Source organism: Elephas maximus, chromosome 15, assembly GCF_024166365.1.
Source record: "Elephas maximus indicus isolate mEleMax1 chromosome 15, mEleMax1 primary haplotype, whole genome shotgun sequence".
Lineage (NCBI taxonomy): Eukaryota > Metazoa > Chordata > Mammalia > Proboscidea > Elephantidae > Elephas > Elephas maximus.
In genome coordinates, this window is record NC_064833.1 from 36,544,258 (window position 1) to 36,561,236 (window position 16,979).

General features: G+C 36.3%; 1 protein-coding gene across 3 annotated transcripts in view; it reads right to left on the minus strand.

Annotated features, from left to right (window-relative positions):
• ZFPM2 (zinc finger protein, FOG family member 2) overlaps positions 1–16,979 on the minus strand; it is a 530,635-nt gene that overhangs the window by 201,473 nt on the left and 312,183 nt on the right. The window lies entirely within an intron of this gene.

Consider the following 16,979-nt stretch of genomic DNA (forward strand, 5'->3'; position numbering starts at 1 on the left):
ATTCAGGCAGCCAACAGATACATGAGAAAATGCTCTCGATCATTAGCCATTAGAAAAATGCAAATTAAAACTACGATGAGATTCCATCTCACACCAACTAGACTGGCATTAATTCAAAAAACACAAAAGAATAAATGTTGGAGAGGCTGTGGAGAGATTGGAACTCTCATACACTGCTGGGGGGATTGTATAATGGTACAACCACTTTGGAAATCCATCTGGCGTTATCTTAAACAGTTAGAAATAGAACTACCATACAACCCAGAAATCCCACTTCTCGGAATATACCCTAAAGATACAAGAGCCTTCACACAAACAGATATATGCACACCCATGTTTATTGCAGCTCTGTTTACAATAGCAAAAAGGTGGAAGCAACCAAGATGTCCGTCAACGGACGAATGGGTAAATAAATTGTGGTATATTCACACAATGGAATACTACGCATCGATAAAGAACAGTGACGAATCTCTGAAACATTTCATAACATGGAGGAATCTGGAAGGCATTATGCTGAGCGAAATGAGTCAGTTGCAAAAGGACAAATATTGTATAAGACCACTATTATAAGATCTTGAGAAATAGAAAAAACGGAAAAGAACACATACTTTTGTGGTTACAAAGGGGGGAGGGAGGGAGGGAGGGAGGGAGGGAGGGAGGGAGAGGACTTTTTATTGATCAATCTGTAGATAAGAACTGCTTTGGGTGAAGGGAAAGACAACACTCAAAACAAGGAAGGTCAGCCTAATTGGACTGGATTAAAAGTAAAGAGGTTTCCAGGATAAAATGAAAGCTTCAAAGGTCAGCGAAGCAGGGGCTGGGGTCTGGGGAACTTGGTTTGAGGGGACTTCTAAGTCAATGGGCAAAACAATTCTATTATGAAAACACTCTGCATCCCACTTTGAATTGTGGCGCCTGGGGTCCTAAATGCCAACAAGCGGCCATCTAAAATACATTAATTGGTCTCAACCCACCTGGAGCAAAGGCAAAGGAAGAACACCAAGGTCACACGACAGCTAAAAACCCAAGAGACAGAAAGGGCCATATGAACCAGAGACCTACATTATCCTGAGACCAGAAGAACTAGTTGGTGCCCAGCCACAAACGATGTCTGTCCTGTCAGGGAGCACAACAGACAACTCCTGAGGGAGCAGGAGACCAATGGGATACAGACCCCAAATTCTCACTAAAAGACCACACCTAATGGTATGATTGCGACTAGAGGAATCCCAGAGACAATGCTCCCCAGAACTTCTGATGGCACAGGACAGGAACCGTCCCCGAAGACAAATCATCAGGCATGAAAAGGACTGGTCAGTTGGTGGGAGAGAGATGCTGATGAAGAGTGAGCTAATTAAATCAGGTGGACACGGGAGAGTGTGTAGGCAACTCTTGACTGGAGGGGGGATGGGAAGATAGAGAGAGAGGGAAGATGGCAAAATTGGCACGAAACGAGAGACTGTAAGGGCTGACTCAATAGGGGGAGAGCAAGTGGGAGAAGGGAGTAAGATGTATGTAAACCTACATGTGACAGACTGATTGGAATGGTAAATGTTCACTTGAAGCTTAATAAAAATTAAAAAAAAAAAAAAAAAGAATACAACTTTTAAGTTAAAAAGGTAAAGTTTTAATAATGGATTTCAGGTACTAACTAATCAGAGGAAGGGAGAATTGTAGAAAAAAAAGGAGATGGTCACTTTACCTCTAGAATCACACTATTAAGGGGTTACCTACTTGCAGGCCAATCCTTTAAATCTCTAGAAAAAATTCTAAGGGATGGATGAAGAGGAGACAGGGTCAAACAATATGAGAAGGTCTGAGGGAGGCCAATGTAGAAATCCTAAACTCAAAGAACAGAAAATTTGGTTTGCTTCATTATGAAGTCAGCATAGTCTTATGAAGGGAGTGGCTTTTTCAACCCAAGAATAGCATAAAACCAAAACCAAACCCAGTGCTGTCAAGTTAATTCCAACTCATGGCAATCCCATGTGTTGCATGTTACAGAACAGAATAGAAATGCTCCATAGGGCTTTTGAGGGTATAAACTTTATGGAAGCATAGCTGAGGATAATTTAGAAGGGGAGTAAAAGGCAGTAAAAGACACTTGCTTTCCCCTTTCAACCAAAAAAAAAAAAAAAAAAAAAAACACAAGTAAAAAACCAAAACATTATAGTGGAAAGAACTGTTAGCAGGGAACAGTTCTTTCTTTAATGAGCTGTGTAATCAGCTAAGTTGTTTCTCAAAGCTTCAGTTTCCTTATTTGGACAATAAGGGGTGGACTAGGTTCCTTTAAGCTATAACATTCTTTGATTTGGCAATATTAAAACGAAATGCGAATGTTATCAAAAAATGATGTACACTTTTCCAAAAGGAGATAGAAAGCACAGCCAGTAATAATTTATTATTAAAATAATAACAATAATAGTATTTATCAAGGGGCTTACTCTATACCAGTCTTTATGCTTTGTACTTCACATATATGACCTCTTTTAAAATTCACGAAATACATATATATGTAATATTCCCTCTCACACAGAGAGAGCTCAAGTAACCCAGGGTCACGAGCTCAATAATATGGAGTCCAACTTTAAGATCAGGCTTTTTGACTCCAGTGCCTGAGCTTATTATGGTCACCATAAAACTCCACCCCAAGTTAAAATATGATTTGAAAACAAAACAAAAAGTAATGAAGGAGAAGAAAGGGTAAAACAAAATCAGTACTAGAAAAACATTTAATGGAAATCAATATAATTTCCTCTTTTTGACTGAGGAGAGAGAGTACTTAAAACCAGACATTAAAAAGACTGATAGGTTTTTTTTTTTTCCATCCCTATCTTCACACATACACACACAAGCATCAACCATTTTGTTTCTGTCTTTGGTTTATCTGTTTGTTTGCTTGCTTCTTTGCTTATTGTGCCTAGGAATAAGAATTATACCAGAGGATAAAAAAGAAGCTATGATTAATGGAGGCGGCTGGGTAGCACAAACTGATAAGCACTTGACTACAAGGACAAAGGTTGGCAGTTTGAACCCACCCAGAGGAGCCTTGGAAGACAGGCCTGGAGATCTGCTTCCTAAAGGTCACAGCCTTGAAAACCATACGGAGCAGTTCTACTCTGCACACATGAGGTTGCCATGAGTTGGAACTGACTCAACAACAATTAACAACAACAATGTCCTCAATGGAAGAAAAATGATATGGTACTTATAAATATTGTTAGTGTTTAAAATTAAAGGGCCCAGTCACTTGCACTCAAGATAATTTGAGTTAATGTCAAACACTGTTGCAGACCCCAGTAACATGAGATCCAAGAGGACCAAGGAAGACCTCTTATGCAAAACATAACCTCAAGTCAAAGACTGCACTGGACAGCCAGTAAAAATGCCCAGAAAACACTGGAGTGAGCCATGCCAAATTTATTTGTATAATCTTGAAGAGGAAGGGCATTATATAAAGATAAATGTAGTATACATGGAACAAGTCTCAATAAATCAATATAATTTTCTCACCCATTTTCTCTCCTAAGAATAAGAAGTCAATCTGGCTGATATGACACTTCATAGATTAAAAAATATATTTCACATGAAATAATCAAGAAGCTTTAACAAATACTAAAATACACTCTTTCCAAATGAACACAGAAATTATGAGACTTTTTAAAGAGTAGTTGCTTATGATTTAACATCAGCCTTCAGGAATTTGTAACTGTCAGTCTTCTGTCTGGGATTAATTATATTAATGATTTAGATGCAGCAAGAGATCATTTGCTAATTTAATTTGCTGGCAGCATTAACCTGAAAGGAATCACTATATTCAGATACAAGTCGTATTTACTATACTCTATTTCAACAGTGTTATATAACATCTGCATGTGAATCATTTTCTTTCTTCAGAAAAAATATCTTGAAGTTATTATTAACTACATTCCTTCTGTAATGAAATTGAGATTACAAAACATGGCAAAGCTTGGATTTGAACCTGGTCACCTGAGTTTGAGTCAATTGCACTTTTCACTATCACAGCTCCCTAGTGGTGGCTTTAGTACCTGAAAAAGTCAAATGATTCTGAACATTTTTAATGTTTTAATCCAAATGACTATGCAAAGTACTGCTTCACACATGGTTATTTCAAAGTAATTTGTTTGAGAAAGAGAAAGGGGATAAAAATTAACACTTATTGAACTCTACATTTTGGAGAAAAAAAATAAAAGCATACATTCACAAGGATGCTTGTCCTTACCCCAGTTCAATTTTACAGAGTCATTTGTCATTGTACATTAATTTCCTTGATATAAGTTTTTATTCTGCCCTCAGACTAAATTAGTATGTTGTGTAGACTTACACAATCATACCCACCCAGTGAAACTATAACTTACTAATTCAGTGACTAAACATCTGAGCACCCGTATATGCCCTGCTCTTAGCAAGACTGTAATTCTAGATCTGAACACCATGGCTATAAAAGGCTCTATGCCAAGTCTGATTTTATGTGAGGTAACCAAAGCTGAAGCACCTTTTGGTATGGAATGTCTTTGCTATCGCCTAACACCATAAAATTTTTGGCAGCAAAGAGCTGCCATATGGAGAGACAGTATCTACTCTGCAAAAATCATGAAATGAATTACAGTAATTCACAGTGCATTTGTAAGTCCATCAAGCAAAGTTTAGTTTGTTACTTAGACTCAAAGAAAGCTTTTAAAATAATTTTTCAGTAAGTTTTTCAGAACAAATTCCTCAACCAAGAAGGCTGTCATACAAATGTGGTTTGATTTAAAATGTAGCCAGTCTGTGAGCTTTAGGCAAACAACAATAATGATGAGAAAGCCATGAATGCCTGCAAACTTCACAGACTCAAATGCATCACCTACCAGTCAAATGATTTTTTTTTTTTTAATCAAAATCGGCCTAAAGTATACTACACAAAATATTCAGTGCTGGTTCCTACAAATGCCAATTTTGTGGACAAAATTAGAAGAAGTAAGTATCAAATCTGTCACAGGCAAGTACATAATATGTACACACACATATATGGAGAAATGCACACACATATCAACACATAAACAATTTAATGTTCTGATTCACTTTTAAATAATATATAATCATTATGAAAATACAGATTCAATGAATCTTAATTCTGGAATCTTGAAATTCACCTAGCCAAGCTATAAATGAATGCAAGCACCTCTTCTAGAGTATACCACATTTGGAATGTAAGTGGTAAAAATAATTACTATTAGGCTTTATTTGCCCAAAGTTGAATATTTCTAGTAACTGGACAAAGGGACAGACTCACTATTTTACAAGGCAGCATGCTCCATGTTTATACTGACCAAAATCTACCTTCCTGTAGATTCTGTAGTCACAGAATAAAACCAATCGTTTTTCTTCAAAAGAGGCCTGCAGATTCTGAAGGCAGTTTTTACTGTCTTCCAATGTAGATGGAGCTCTGGTGGTGGAATGATTAAGAGCTTGGCTACTTACCAAAAAGTCAGCAGTTCGAATCTACCAGCCACTCCTTGGAAACCCTAGGGAGCAGTTCTACACTGTCCTACAGGATTGCTATGAGCTAGAATTGACTTGATGGCAACGGGTTTGGGTTTTTTTGTTTGTTTTGTTGTTGTTGTTTCGGTGTAGAGGTCACTTAAGAACTTGTCTGCCTAGCATCCAGACTTTTCCAAGGTTTGCTTTTCCTCTACCTGCTTGCCCTTGTCCAAGGATGGGCACTTCTCCCGTGCTAGAACAGTAAGTCCTTTCCCTGGGCTTTTTGGTTTATAGAACCAACAGAGCCAAGGGTTTATCTCGCTGGTGGGCGCATCTATGACCTGTCAAGTTCAGAGTTTCTCCTCATGTGAAGGAGTAGTGAGAAGTGAGAGGAAAGAAAATGAAGCAGGCTTGCAAAAATTAGAAGCCATATAAATGTTGAAGGTATTCTGATGGTGTTTGTATCTTTGGTACTAATATATCTTGACGCTCTGTAAATTCCTATATCAGTTTCCTTAAGACACCTCACGGTTCTGCTAATAAATTTCCCCTCTTCCTAAAGCTGGTTCAACTGCATTTTGGTCACTTGCAACCAAGGGCCCTTAAAACATTCTCATTTAGTTCAGTGCGCACATAAAATAGAGTATCCCTGGCCACTAATCTAGGCACCATCAACAACTGTGTGATTTTCTACAGAGCCTCAGAATTCTCTGGGCCTTTCAAGTCCTATGAGCCCCAAGATCCTGTTTTCTATCCAGAAGAAAAGCAGATGGAACAAAACGCAGAGAGTTGTTATAGGGCTACATTCAAAACTGGACTGTGACTTTGTCTTCACTGTGAGATGTATTGGGCTGTAATTTGGAATTGAAGAGTAAAGAGAAGTGAGGGGATAAGAGACATGTAATAGTGCAGAAGAAAGAACAAAACAAGGACACTAGAGTAGAAAGTAAAAAATAAACAATTTGTCACTATCTTATCTAAGGTTGGCCATGAATAGACATGTCCAAATCCAGTTAATTAGAGGACAAGCCCAGGGAACAGGTGATGAACTCTCTAGAGTGCCCTTATAGACTTTCCCAAGCAATAATGGCACTAGGAGCTGCCATCTGCAGGCCCTCTCATGTGCCAGCTATTGGGCTTGATGCTTTCATATGTTATCTTGTTAATTCCTTGGCTTAGACGATTTTTGGGTATGTTCAGAGGAATAAAAAGACTGCTGGCTATTCCCCAGAGCCTTGCCGAATGGAGCGTGGCTTCAGGTGGTGATTGAGAGAAATGATTCTCTCCTAGCTGCCAAGCGTAAGTTCAGGGGAATAACTGCGGGTGAGAGATGGAGGAGGGAGATGGCTCACCCTGGGAACCCAGGAGAGTTTGTCACTGAACTCTGTGGAACTAAGAGAAGAAAATTAAAGCTGAGTACTGAATTATGAGCAAGTTTTTTTTTTTTTTTACTTAGCACATTTTTTTTTTACTTAGCACAAAATAAAAGAATATGTCTAAATTTACCTTTGTTTAAAAATATTCCTAATAAGTATGAAAAGGCACTCTTCTTAGTAAATCTGAAAAGGCACTGCAACAACATGCTAAAGTCATAAGAATTTAGTCACTAATAAACATTTCTAAATCTATCCCACAGTTATTACTTATATACACGTTTCTTCTCCAGTTAAATATCACTATAAAAACCTAAGATATAAGTTATAAAAAACAACAATAACATATAATGTTACAGCTACACAAATATAAACAAGTTAAGGACAAAAAGAATTTAAATCTTTCAATAAAATGAAAATCGAGCAATCATTCTCTCAAACAAATTTTTTTACTTATAGTATGAAATGTGTTTTAAACTAAATAAAAGGAAGGAAGAAATAAAAATAAATTAGCAAATTCAAGGGAATAAAAGCATTTAAAAATACAAGGGGGAAAGTTTTGACCAGTATTTGTCAGACATAATAATTAGTTGAAAAAAGTGAAAGCCTCCTTTTTTGTCCAACAGAACCTCAAAGTTTAATCACCTCTTTTCGTATGTGTGTTTTTCTTTCTTTTTTTAAAATCTTTCTTTTGGTTCATGAACTTGAAAGAAGTAAAAAGGAAATAAATTTTAGGAAAAAGTTCGGAGTATATTTTATTCCAAAATCCACCATTAATAGACAAAATACTGAACCCATCCGTCTAAATAGAAAGCTTCTGGGTGTATTTTTTATCACCAAGTACAACTTTGTGTTTTCGGAACATCTGTCTTCACGCTGTAGACTAAAATCAACAGGAATATACTATCTTAAATACTTGAGCAAAACTCAGTAAAAGATACAGTAGGCAAACACTGTGGTCGGCTCAGCAGTGATTACCAACTCATGCTCCAAATTCAGTATAAAATGAAAATCAATATTTCCACAAGTTCCTGCAACATAAAAGATAACCTTCATTGATTTTTCTAGACTTAGGCCTCTCTGATAAAATCTAATATAAATTTTCAACCATGAGGATTTGGATCAGAGCAGGGGTGATAAGTCCTGCCCATCTCTTAAGAGGTGGAGAATTTTTTTTTTTTTAAAGTGCACGTTCATACTATTTATAATTTGCCCTGTGCAAGTGAAAGCCTTTTCCACCAGTGCTATCAGGAATCTCTTCTAATTTTTATTACTGTGAGGCTAAAGCCTGTTCCAGATAATTTGGAAATTTGAAGGGAGTTGTGATAGGGCTGATGGTGTAGCCCTGGCTGACTTGAGAAAGGAGCTAACCGGTAATAGCCTCCATGGCTGTGCTGATTAAATGTTGCCATAGATGAAAGGCCTGCCACTGCCGCAATAAATTAACCAATCACACAAATCCCAAGTCAGTGCTAATCCTTCCTTGATACTCTGATCCTCTGATCAGCTCAAGGAGGTAAAGAAACTGGCTTGTGACGCTTGGTGCTCTAACCCCTGGATTTCATGTACACAACGAGCTAATGATATCTTGCTGACCAGTTCAATGGGATGAACTTCTCTCACAACCCTTAGGGAACACCACGGCCTTCTTCAAAAAAAAAAGAAAGAAAAACTGACAAGCAGATGGGAGGTTTTGTGTTTTACTAGGGAACTGCAGGCCAACTACCCAGCACTCTGAATTATCACGAGACCAGGGCCAAAGTAGGACATATTTTGCATCATTTAGGTGTGGATAATGAATCACAAAAGGACAAGGCTCAAATAGAAGTAGGAATGGGGAAGAAATCCAGCTATCGAGAGTGGCATTTCAAGGATTTCAAGAGAGCAATGTGGCCTTTCGATATTTTAATTTGTCTTTGCTTCAATTTTGAAGCAGCTCTCGATTGAGTATTTGGGATTTCCAGTAGGGCCGTATTTTGGATTTCTATAACTCCTGTTATGGGATGTTGCATACAGACGCTATGTTCCATGGCACTGCTAGTGTGATTAGAATCTGATTTAGGAATACCTCATTTAGCCAATTAGCAGAAGGTCTGGACACATGCAGTGTCTTTCTGTTAATTATGTGAGTGCTGCCTCTGCAACAGAGCTCCTGAAACTGAGTTTGTGCAGTATGCTTTAGTAGGCTACATAACTGGGGAAAGTTTTTTGTATATAGTAATTGGTTGCTAGAAGTAAGAAGGCTCTAGGGTTTTCCTCCAGGGTTTCACACATAAAGAGTTTCTGAAAGGACTTCATTATCTTTCTTTGTCAGTTCCACGAAATTAAAACCAACTCTTTTTTTATAAGGGAGATGTAGGAACAAGGAGGAAGACATAGAAAATCTGTTTTGGAAATAAAACTAAAGCTTTTTTTAAAAAGAGAAGCTGTACATTGAGGCAAAATACTTTTGGGAACATATATTGAATTATTTTATTTTTAAAGGAGAATGAAGGAAAGAGTTGATAATTTCCCAAAAAGTTCATTTTTAAAAACTTCTACCCGATTGGTACTCATATTTAAGCAATCTGATGAAGCAAAACTAAAAGATTACAGTTATAATTTGGCAAGTGGATATTCTAATGTTACAACATATTCATTGCAATAAGATAAAGGCCCTCTGTAAAAATAACAGTCATTCAGATCAATTCTCGTTCTTATAAAACTTTCCTGGATTTTAACCATCTTGTCATTCACCTTCTTTTTTATTTACATGATCATCATGTATGTGCAGTAAGGCCTTCTCAAGTGACCTTCCCAAAGGCAGTCCGTCCCACTTCTGGACTCAGAGTGAGCGAGCCTGGTTGTCAGGAGCAGGTCTCGTGGGAATTAATTAGTCAGAACACTAGAAGAACACAGCTTACTCCCTGCAAGGCATTCTGGGCCAACATTTCAGAATAACACAGCTATTTCTGACTAAAAAGAAGTTAAAAAAAAAAAAAAGTACCTTTTTTCCAAGAACAGCAGATGTTATAACAGTCCAGAGAGCAGAGAGGTACTAAAGTAAGTTTTATGCAGCAGAACAACAGGGTGGGAAAAACCTTAAATAATGATCCCTTGCAGAATTTAGTCCTTATGAGTTCTCATCTGATGTCTCACACCTGCAGTATCTACTCAAACTTAATATTTATCCTCATTAATTGTCTTATATAATGTAGTTATAGTGCAGCAGTGCTATTAGGAATTTGATGCACTATCATTCCCAAATGAAAGACACTATTCATGGGGAAAAATTAAATGGAGACCATTTAAAACATGCTATCGCACATAGAGATTTTCTTACTACGGTAGGATAAGGATTACTCAAATATATTATCATGCTATCCTTTCATTATTAAATTAAGATGGATTGAATAGGAGTGAAAAACAAGGGGAATAAAAGAAATAGGAAATGGCTTAAATTAAAAAGGAAAAAAAAAAAAAACTGTACTGTTCCTTCACTGTTCTTACTTAATAATAAACGACCACGCTTTCATCTAGTGCTAAAAGGATATACACGTTATGTTCAGAAGAAAATCACACATGTGAGAGGTTTATGTTGGTTCTCTTTTTCTCATTAACACACACACATACACAGACAAACCTTATAACTGTCAAATATTTGATGTATATCATCCCCATATCCTTGGTTTTAAATAAGTAGAAATAACTCAGCATCAGTAATTACTAGTATCCAAACTATATGAATTCCCCAGAGGGCCTAAAATATATACACAAAACAAAAGAGCATTCCTAAAATTGACCATGCCAATTTCTGCCAGTCCAAAGGTTTATTCTTGATTTTAAGCTATGTTACACAGAGCAGAGGCATAAGGGGCCCTAACATTCTACTGAAATGAGCAATTTAGCTTCTATTAACAACCTTCCTTTTCCACAGATTCCAGGGTACAGTTTTCAGATATATTGGATAACGGTAAGGATGCAGCTCTTACACCAAAGAGGCATCTTGGGAAATTGAAGCTTAAGTATACAAAAACTACAGAAGAATAGAAATATTTCTGAAAAGCAGAAATATTTCAAACATACAATTTTGATTCTACTTTGTAAAAAACACATGGAGTAGAGAAATAAAAAGAAATGGAGGGAATATGTCTGTGCCATCCCGGGTGCGCCCTACTTTGGAAGTCATCACACCTTGACTAATTTAAGGTTTTAGAGATACAGTTCCAGGCCCTCTTTCTCCAAATGATTTTCTTGTAATCATTGAAAAAAAAAAAAAAAACTTTTTATCTGATACTCAGAGACCTCCTGCTCTTTAGTAAGTTTCCATTATATGATGATTACATGGCAGTTAGGTTCATATAGGAAATAAATAAATGATTTAACTGTCATGAACTCTTTTCTCAACACTGCTGTGCAAAAGAAGCTTTGGATCCCATATTAGACTTAAGAAACTTCCACGAGCTTTAGGATTGATTCTAAACTTAAAAAGGTTTTCACAGAAAAAGTAGAATACCTTCTTTTCCTAGGCACAGGATATCAAAATAATGCAGGGAGAGTGCCAATCTCCTTGTAACTAAGATAAAAACTGGGGTGATGGCAGAAAGAACATGTAACCTTCATTACAAATGGGCTTCTTTTCTTTTTCCAGCTTTTCTTTTTAAAGGAAAAAAACAAAGGGTAAAAGAAAAAGAGAATGAATGAGAACACCTTTACTTGTCCCTGATATCACTGTTTTATTGTTTTCTTTCTCTTGGTTGCTTTCTTTTCATTTGTTTCTATTCCTTTTAATCTGACTACACCAGATAGTCAAGGATCCAAACACATTTTCACTTATGCAATTTACAACCTGCTCTTCCTTTCTAATATGTATACTATCATTTGCCATAAGTGTTTACAAAACACAGAAGTAGTGTCTACTGAATACCAAAGCACTTCATCCAATTTGGTCTACTTTATTATACAACTAGTCATTTCTTTTTTCTTCACCAAAACCAAAACCCACTGCCATCGATTCAATTCCGACTCAAAGTGAGCCTATACGACAGAGTAGAACTGCCCCATAGAGTTTCCAAGGAGCACCTGGCGGATTCGAACTGCCGACGTTTTGGTTAGCAGCCATAGCTTGTAACCACTACGCCACCAGGGTTTCCTTTTTTCTTCACAGAAAAGTAAAATATCAGCTAATTTTGCTTGCTTTGCTTCCCTCTCATTTAGTTCAGGTCATTTTTAAAATAAACTGATTCTGGATGATATTGGAAACCAATGGTATGATATTAGTGTTATATAGTTATCTTTTGGGATTTAAGCATGATGAATATGTAGATTAAAAAACTGGAGAGAGAAGTTATGTGCCTACCTATATGGCTAAAGATAATAAATAGAGGGTCTCAGCCATAAAGGAGCCCTGATTGTGCAGTGGTTAAGAACTCAGCTGCTAACCAAAAGGTCAGCAGTTTGAATTCACCGGCAGCTCCTTGGCAACTCTATGGGGCAGTTCTACTTTGTCCTATAGGGTCACTATGAGTCGGAATTGACTTGGCAGCAACAAGTTTGGTTTGGTTTTAGCCATGAAGGTGATTAAGAAAGGTTGGAAAAAAATTTCCACATATTTAATATTTTCTATCCCATCACCACTGAATTAAAAAAAAAAAAATCCAGATTTCTTGGTCTGGCGTGGAAAATTTTCCGTCACCTGGCCACTAACCCGTCTTCTGTCTATCACTATTAGTCACACTTTACCCCACACTGTTGGCGCTTCCCTCAACACTTCTTTTTTCGTGTCTTCGTGCTTTTGTGTATACTATTGATTTTGCCTGGAATTTTTTTTTTATACTTTCCCACTTTATTTGTTGAGTAAATTCATCCTTTAAGACTTAAAAAAAAAAAATCACTTCTGAAAGTCTTTCTCTGACAGTTAAACGTCTCATCCTCACTACCCACTGTGGGTTGTAATTGCTGTTTTATGGTTAGCCAGCATCCAGCCCAGCTCATTTTTATAATAGCTCGCTATGTCTTTTCAGGTAATTCCACCACTGGACATGCACACTGGATTATTAATCAAGAGGATCTGTCCTCCCCAGCCAAGTCACAGAGATGTGACCCAAGCTAGACCAATAAGGCACTCCCTTCTTGGAATCCGAATCCTGAAATTGAGGAAAAAAAAAAATTCGAAACTTTAGGGAGCTTATTCTTGCCTACGAAAGTGTTAGCCAGGGGCTTTTTCTAATGATTATAACAAAAGAAATTTAATTTATTGCATATACGTGCATCACAAATCACCTTACCACACTATAATTATATGTTTACATATCTGTTTCTCTCATTAGTCTCAAGTCCTTAAGGGCAAAGACCAAATCTAATTAATTTGTATATCCTCAGCCCCTTGCACAGTGCTTGGCTCATGGTAGAGACTCAAAAAAGTGTTTGCTGGGTCAATGAAAGACTTAATGAGTGAATCATGACTAACACGACTACTAAAGGGGGCCATTATTAGAATGCATTGTAATTTTGTTTTAGTGGATTAAGAACTGTAGGGAGGTAGTGTAAATATCAAAGTGGTTAAAAGCTTTGGAGTCACACTTAAGTTCAAATCCAGAATCTGTATGTATTAGCTCAGTGATTTTGATCTTTAAAGAAGTAATTGAAACCTCAGTTTCCCCATCTGTTAAATGGCAGAAGTACATCTACTTCCAGAGTTATGGAAATACAAAACAACAAATGACTAAGGCAGTCCCTGGCACTAAAAAAATATTAGCTATTATTGTTTTTTCTTTTCTTTTTTTTTTATTATTGTTTAGGTTAGTAATAAGACTACTTACTATAAGATAAAAAAAATGCAATTTTATAATCCATTGCTGAGAGATTTAAAAAATATATATACTTAATATAATCTTAAGATATTTCAAGTAATTTGAACAATGCTATGATACAAAAGAAAACTGCATTCTTTATTTTAAAAAGTTATGATCAAGTTAAAATTCATCTCCAGACCTTTTGCGGCTAAGAATCTTCTAAAAATTAATTTTTGGAGAAACTGGCACAATAATATTCACACACACACAAGAGCCACCAACCACAGCAAGGGTTACTGTCCTGAAATTAGGCAGAAGAGCTAAAAGTCAGAAAGTCAGAGAAGAGATGGGCCAATTTAAAAGGAATAACTCAAGCATTTTAGTTTAAAAATGTCTTTAAAGATCTCAACTGCATTCTTTGTCAACGAACATGGTAATCAAAATTTAAAGTTTTTACTACAATAACCCTGGGTGCCCTGGAGAACACTCAGTGAAATATGTGAGTGGTTTTAATATCTAGAAGCCCAGCTGCATTATGGTAAGGTCAGCCGAGGAGCACTGTTGAGACTCGAGGCCATAATGACTCCATATGGAGCCGGAGAGCAGCTAAGGTAGTAAACTTTCCCACGATGATTTCTTTGCTCCTTGCAGTCCTAATGTAGACTGACAGTTGCTCATCTTTCCTTCAAGGGAATTTCTTTTTTTTTCTTGAAGAATCATGATTTTTTGCCAACTATGATTAAGATCTACAAATTCAAGGAAAGCACTGGCCCAACCTAGCGAAGTTGTGTGTGTGTTTAACATTTTAATGTAACTAACTGATGGCAAGTCTGCAGCCCTTGATTTATGCACAAAGATATTTCCTTTTTTTTATTTCCCCTTGGAATGAATACTCACTGAAGAGAAACTGGCATTAGCTTTCATGGTAATAAGATGACTCCAAATGAGGCATCTGAGGACAGAAACATTAGAAATTGGGGACAGCTGCGGACAGCAGATTTGGGACACTGGTATCATGTATGTAACAAATCTTTATTAATAAGTACATTAAATCCCATATTTTTCATTTATAACTGCTGCATAATTTCCTGTTAACACTTCATGTAAATTCCAGATAAGGTAATAATTTTTTTTTTTCAGAATTCTATTTCTGTTTCATTATATGTTCTATACTCTGCCCCACAGGTCAGTTGCATGATTGAAGTACTATGCCTCATTAAAATTCCACTAGTTAAAACATGGAGACGGAATTTTTGGTAATTTTTTTCTCCATTACTAGAATTAACCATTCCGATACATTCTTGGCCTCCTTGAGCCTCATAATTTATGTGTACATATACATTCACATCCACACCATTAACAAGTGTTTAAATACACACCATATAAGAAGCATATGTAACACAGATATATACTGGTCAAGGGGTCTCGATGTCCTAAACAGAAAGCTCTTATCTTTCTTTTGCTCCAGTGGCTGAAAATCCCTGCCCCACCACCTCCCGGTTCAGTATTTCTAGCTAGCAGCTGCTATCAGAAACCTAAATAACAAAAATATGCAAACTTGCACACTAATTCCCTTTGGAGATAGATCTTGGCTGCAGCCCTGTCATAAATCAGAGAATTTCGATATGAAATGAGGCAAGCAGCTCTAATCATTTCTGCATTTCAAATTGGATCACTGGCTCAATCACTGGGCTTTTTTAAACTGCTTGCCTAAGAGCAAATGTGAGGCGGGAGATAATTCTGAAGACATCTCTTCTTTTGTGGCCATAGAACTCTTTTAACTGTTTCGAGACTGAAGGCCACATTTCAGTGATAATAGCACAAATCTGCTGGGAGAGATATGGATCCTTCAAGACATCTTCCTCCTCTTTCAACTCACAGAATTCCATCAATATCTGCATATATTATATATATTAATATATGTGTGTGCATATGGGTTTTGTGTGTCTAAAAAAGCAAGTGAGAAGGAAAAAAAAAAAAAAGAAGAGAAACATCTGATACATATCCACAGTCTATTTCTCCTTAGAATTTCCTGTTTTTGACACAAGGCAGGTTTCAATTGCACTATGAGACAGTTAACATTTTTAACCTGGGAAAATGTATTTTAAATCGAATCAAATTATACCAAAATGTGGATGTCTTTGGGGTTTCAAGGATAACCTGCCAATCTGGCCACCTTTCAATAAGCCAACAAGAGCTATGAAAGGCCTTTCACCTTCCCAGATTTTAAAATCCTTCCTGCGATTGCATTTTTTGTATTTTTACATCTCAGTCAACCGTATAAAAACAATGTAGGGGGAAAAAAAAAAAGAGGGAGCGAGAGAAAAGCCTCCAAGGCAATTACCAAGAGTAAAGGATCCTCTTGACCTTTTGATATTTTTGCTTTGAGTCTCCCTTCTTTCTTATCCAAATCATACTAAAGGCTTGTTGCAGGTTTCACGTCCTCACTACAGTGCTTTGAAATGGAATTTAACTCTATTTTTCAGAGCGCTTTTTGTAATGCCATGTAAGCCTAATAGTGATCTGATGAAATTTTAAAGCTAAGCTGCTTGTGTTTTCGAGGCGAGAATGAAAATGTTTATCAAATTTGTCTTGTACACAGTTAAGAAACAAAACAACTTCGTTTACCTGGTGTTTATACGTCCGTTCTACTTTCACCTTTTAATGGCTAATATTGAATTTTACTTCTGGGGTCTCGAATACCAAATTAACCATTTCGTTGTTATTAATTTTGAGGATTGCGAGAGCCTTGATGTCATACTGATACAGGTGTTGGATCACTTTAATAAAGCTGCTTACATTCTTATTATGGGAACCTAATAAATGGTATTACTGGATATTTTCTACATATTTTATAAATCACATTTCTACTCAGCAACATGAATATGACTGCATTTTTTTTTGTGGCATACTTTCAGATTAACTCAGATAAGCTAGTTTCTGAAGATTATCAAGTAATATAAAAAGCACAAGCCTTTAAAAAAAAATCTTAAAATGTGGCATTTTAGCATTTATTTGATTTTTCTTGCATACTAGTTTAAAATTCTATAAAGATTCAAGACAACCTTTTCTCCAACTTGTTAATTAACTATGTAGTTTTGTACTGTCTATGTAAAAATAAATAAATAAATAAAAATGAAGTATTATGCTTTTAAGAAGTCTAAACAATTAAACCTTACATTTAATAAACAAATTTTCGGACATTAAAAAATAAATGATCATGAATAAAAATGCTTATGTATGAGAAACTGACTTGAACTGTAAACTTTCACTTAAAGCACAATAAAAAAATTAATAAAAAATGCTTATGTACACCAATTTATAAAGCAAAATCATTTATTAACATTTA